Here is a 5,652-nt window from a genome sequence, read left to right as displayed (position 1 = left end):
GCGGCCCCAGCAACATCTAGCTGATTGGCTCCTCGGCCCCAGCAACATCTAGCTGATTGGCTCCTCTGCGGTGATGCTCATTGGATGGTTTCCCCGCCCTTTCAGACCACGGAGCTGCTCATTGGGGGACTTTTTTTGGCTCCGCCCACGCGACCCAGCCAATCGGTCTCAAGAGCAGGAGGAGTGGGGGAGGTTGAGAGGCTTGTGGGAAGCCGGTGGTGGCAGGTGGGCTCTGAAGGTTTTCCTGAAGAGCTGTGTGGTGCAGTGTGTGTGTTCTAAAAATGAAGTTCGTTTCTTTTGACAAGTGGCTCCTGAATTGTGCCCAGCCAATTTTAGCGAAGTACAGAAAGTACGTATACTATGTACTTACGCTGTAGGGTATAACTATTATTTGCTTATATTTTCAAAAGAAAATAAATGAAAGAATATAACAAAAAATAATAAAAATGAAATGGCTACCTATGGAGAAATAGGAAGGACAGGGATGAAAAGAAGATCTCAATATACTGGACTTAAAATGTTTTGATTTGGAATCATAAAGATTACAAAATAAAATTAAGTAAAAAGGAAAACAGGGCTGGAGTTGTGGCTGAGCAGTAGAGTGGCTGCTGTTCTCCCTGTGGAAACACACAAACAGACCCCCGACTCCAGACAATCACTGGGTCAGGACCTTAGTTAATCTCTCTGGAATCCAAATCGGCTGCTGCTCTCCCTGTGAAAACACACAAACAGTAATCGCTAAACAACCCTAAAACAAATTAACTTAATGTTATTTACTTGATTGCATTTTTAAAAAAAAAAATATTTATTTTTTTATTTGTTGGTGGACACAATACCTTTATTTTATTTATTTATTTTTATGTGATGCTGAGGACCGAACCCAGTGCCTCATGCATGAGGCAAACACTCTACCTCTGAGCCACAACCCCATCCCTAGTTGATTGCAATTTTAGGGAATTTTTTCTAGTAATTTTAAAAATATAATTTTGACTGTTTTTTTTTTTTCTTTATAGGATATATCTTAGCAATAAAAGAGACCCACAGAGAAATTTCAAATATTTATTGTCTTGGTAGTAATGTTGCTATTCTTCCACAGATATGTCTGTACATATATATAATAAAGCAAGTAAATATCAATCTATGTTGCTGGGAATGAAGATTTGCACAGTAAGTAAAAAAAAAAATACAAATATAAAATAAAAAAAGGAAAATCTCGTAATCTTAAATTAGAATTTGGAAATCAGTATAAACTCATGATGTATTTTCTCATAAAAATGTATCTGCTGACCCTGCCTTTAAAGAGGCCTAGAAGTAATGATCCAACAAAAATATATTCATTTAGCACATATGATTTCATACTATTTCCCAATAAAAGGAACTGGGGCTCCTTGATTGATTCTGGGTTTGGAGCAGGGAATGTTAAATAGTCTGGAGTAGTCTGAGAAGAAAGCAAGAAAGCTATCAATTAGTATGTGGCTTGTTCAGTGGAAAGTTCACAGAAACCAAGCTGAATAGGGATTCCTTTAAGCATCAAAAAGAATGATGATGCAATATTATCATCACAAAGTTAAAAATTCATGAGTTCATAATGACATTAAATAAAAACTGACCATATTTGAAAGATATTAGAACATAATGCAAAAACTCTGGGCAAACTGAATTTCAGGGCAATAAAATAGATAATGAGCCAAAATTCTTCAGAGAATCCCAGTTAATAATGCCAAAAGGAAACCCAGAATTAGAATATCACCATTTGTAACTCTTAATAAAATGACTATGGGCAAAGATTTTCAATGAATAGCATCTATTAAATGATAGGGAATTTCATAATGTATCCATCAGGTTTATAACATCTGAAAAGATCTTGCAACAAAAGAGACAGGTGTTAAAAGTCCTCTGATGTAATAAAACAGGAAGTAAACACTACCACTTGAGGATTCTTTTCAAATATTTTACTGGGATTTAGGGGCTGGGGTTGTAGCTCAGTGGTGGAGAGTTTGCCTATCATGTGTGAGGCACTGGGTTTGATTTTCAGCACTACATATAAATAAATAAAAATATAGTTCTATCAAGAACTAAAAAAAAATTTTTTTTTAATTCTCTGGGATTTAATTAAGCCTCTAGATTAGACCACCAATCATATAAAGTTTTAAAAAATTTAAAAGATGTGTAAGCAAATGAAACCTATAAATTTCTTGTGAATATTAATTTAAATAAGTGAAATTTACAAACACATGTATAAGATGACTGAGGGAATGTGAACATAAATCTAATTATTTTATATTAAGGAATTGTTTTGAAAAAATTTCAGGTACAATAATGACTTTGTTAATAGGATAAAAACAAAATTCTATCTGTAAGAGATGGAATTTTACTGAAAAAAGGTTGAGGGCACTAATAAGTGAAAAAAAAAAAAAAACTTTGGTGAGGTTAGGAGATGTGTGTGGGTGTCTGAAACTTTTCAGTAAAGAATAAAAAGTGGCTTTAGATTGGGCATTGCCCTAAGGGTCTGAAAAAAGCTAACATAAAATCCCTTAGGATATATAAGCTTGAAAATACTGGCATGTTGGGAACTCTGCTGACCACGGAAGTGCAATCGCTGGGGAAAAAGAAATCCCCAGTCTTGTGATTCTGGTTTTGTGATTCTCCATGTACATGACACTTAGAGCTTGAGAAATGGCTTCCATATACGTGCCTGAATGGCCCCAAGATATGGCTTCCGCAAACACAAAGAATAACTCCCCAGCAACGGGACACATATACCTAATGGGGTATTGTTTCTGTAACTAGGGTAACAGGGCTCTGTTTCTGTAACTGGGGTGCCTAGGCTACCCCAACCTAGGGGACTCTCCGATCTCTGATTGGCCCCTGCCTTTGTCCCCCCCTCCTTCTCCTCTCTCTTATATAAGTCATCTTCCTCCACAATAAACTGAGTTGCTGCGCCATCTCGGCTGACTCAACTCCCGACTCGGTGTGATTTTTGCCAGGCTGGGTGGCGGATCGGGTCGCGACACTTACCCTCTCACTCAGCCCAGAGACACTCACTAGCTGGTCTATTGATTCTCCTCAACCTCTGTCGGAAGGGCGGTTCCGACACTGGCAGAGATCAGATCATGAATAGAAATGACATGAGAGATCAAAAGGAGAATATACAAAAACCAAAATATAAAAGAATGGATGTAAACACACATATATCAATAACTACACTAAATATAAATGGGTTAAATATTCCAGTTAAAAGACAGTGATCTAGAAGATGTAAAAGGTAAATCCCATTATTGTTGTTTACAATAGAAAAATATGAAAATACAAGGAAAAGGAAGACACGAAGAAAAAAAATGGGGAAAGGTACATTTTGCAAGTGTCAAAAAAAAAAAACACTGTCATAATATCAGAAAATAACAAAGTTTAAAGCAAACAGCATTGCCAGGCTATAAAATAGGGTACTTTTGTAATGAAAAAAGGTTCAACTCACTAAATAAACTTTTTCTTCTTTTCTTTCATTTTTTATTTTTTGGTACAGGGTGCTTTACCACTGAGTTACATCTTGAGTCCTTTTTATTGTGGAGACAGGGTCTTGCTAAATTGCTGAGGCTGGCCTCAAACTTGCAATCCTCCTGCCTCAGCCTCAGGAAATGCAAGGACAACAGACACAGGCCACTGTACCTGGCTCTAAATAAGCATCTTAAATTTGTAGGTATCTGTTCCCAAAATATGGGACATAAATGTTATAAAAAGAAAAATATTGGATTTAAAGTGTTAAAGGCTGTCTTTAAGCAAGAAAACTCAAAAACAATTTGAGTTATATGGACACGAAAATTTTGAATCGTTTGTATTTGTCATTTTGTTCTATATTGTCTATTTTTAATACTGCTTAGTATTTACATTCCTCCCTTTGATATGTTGTCTCTAATTTCCTTCTATTTTTAAATTTTTAATCTTGAGGTGGTTTCTTGTGTCAATCACCTCTACTTAAATAGAAGTTATCAATTCATATATGACATTATAGAGAAGGAATCATGGTTTTTAAGGTTGTAATCTGTTATGATTTAGATGTGGGGTGTTCCCCCAAAAGCTCCCATGTGAGACAATACAAGAAAGTGTGGAAAAGTAATGATTGGGTTACAGCCTTAACCTAATCAATAAATTAATCACTGATGGGATTAATTGAGTGGTAACTGGAAGGAGATGACGTGTGGCTGGACGAAGTAATTCACTGGGGGCATAGCTATGGGTATATGTTTAATATCTGGCCAGTGGAGTCTTTCTCTCTGTTTCCTGAGCAACATGTGAGCTGTTTCCCTCTGCCACACTCTTCTGCCATGATACTCTGCCTCAACTGGATCCCTGAAGAATGAAGCCTGCCTTCTATGGATTAAGACCTCTGTAACTGTGAGCCCTCAAATAAACCTTTCCTCCCCTAAAATTGTTCTAGTCAGATCATTCAGTCACAGTGGCAAAAATAACTAACATAATCATTGTCAATCAATCAAAAAAGCAGTCAGGAGGATCCAACATGGCGGCGGGTGCGGAGAGATCAAGTCTCTGACCTCTTCAGCTGCGCGGGCATAGGGAGTCTTAAACCATCTAAATAATATTTGCTCAGGATCACTAGGCAATTCTGAGCTGATGTGGATCTAGGGCGAAGAGTCTGCACCTCTCAGAACACACACCGAGCCCGGATCAGCCGAATTCAGGCTCCCATTCGCTTGCGTCTCGCAGACAAACCGCTGTGACTCAGCACTAAACAATCCCGCTGAAACAACTGGGCGGCCCTTCTGAACCTGCGGAGGTTAATACCAACCGAGCCTTCATAGGCAGTGGCCACAGGATTGAGACGGGGCTTGGGAGAGCCAGTCAGGACCCACCTGTTGCATTGGTCACCTGGCAAAGGAAACGAACTGTCACCATTTGCATGGGATACCACCATGGCAGAGAACTGACGTCACCAGAATGCAGCAGAGGAGATAACTTCATTGAAACCGGTGGCGAAAGGTGTGTAACCCCCTAGCCTTCCCTCTCCACACAGCGGGGAAAACTTAAGGGCCCCTCCCAGCTCTCCCGTGAGTGCAATAGTCAGACCGAGGGAATCAGGAGTGGCACGGGACCCGCGGCGCAGGACCCCCGGCTACTGCTCCCACCAGTGTGGACAACATAGGTCTCTTGCACCAGTTACCAGGGGCGTGGCTACCGGAGGGCTAGCAAAATACGCTGAGGGTTCTCAGCCCCAAGCTCCACAAACTTAGGGTCTGAGGGAATGGCAAACAGGGAGAGTGTGCCCAGTCGTTCAAGAAAATAGGGCTCCCGGGAGCAGCAGACCTGGCGTGTAGCCAGTATTGTGGTGAGCTTCACCGGTGAGCAGGGCCTGGCTTGAGAAAAAGTGGGGAAGTGACTAGACACAAGAAAAGGCCCTAGGCACTCAGGAATGGAGGAACTTACCTCGACATTGTAAAAGCTATCTATGCTAAGCCTCAGGCTAGCATCATTCTGAATGGAGAAAAATTGAAGGCATTCCCTCTAAAATCTGGAACAAGACAGGGATGCCCTCTATCACCACTTCTATTCAATATAGTTCTCGAAACACAGGCCAGAGCAATTAGACAGACGAAAGAATTAAAGGCATAAAATAGGAAAGAAGAACTTAATTTATCA

At 39.7% G+C, this 5,652-nt stretch overlaps 1 protein-coding gene across 14 annotated transcripts in view; it reads right to left on the bottom strand.

The window, feature by feature from the left end:
* The window catches only part of Fam135a (family with sequence similarity 135 member A), a 114,832-nt gene that overhangs the window by 86,705 nt on the left and 22,475 nt on the right, over positions 1-5,652 (bottom strand). The window contains exons 1-2 of one of the 14 annotated variants that reach the window (XM_048805624.1): positions 4,674-4,815; positions 3,019-3,096 (exon numbers count right to left, since the gene is read on the bottom strand). The exons of 12 other annotated variants lie outside the window; for them this stretch is intronic. The gene's annotated coding sequence lies outside the window, so the exon portion shown is untranslated. Of the gene's footprint in view, positions 1-3,018; positions 3,097-4,673; positions 4,816-5,652 lie in introns of those variants that run through there. One more of the 14 variants, XM_048805620.1, reaches the window with a different exon arrangement.

Source organism: Marmota marmota, unplaced genomic scaffold (assembly GCF_001458135.2).
Source record: "Marmota marmota marmota unplaced genomic scaffold, marMar, whole genome shotgun sequence".
NCBI lineage: Eukaryota > Metazoa > Chordata > Mammalia > Rodentia > Sciuridae > Marmota > Marmota marmota.
This window is presented reverse-complemented; position numbering and strand designations above follow the sequence as displayed.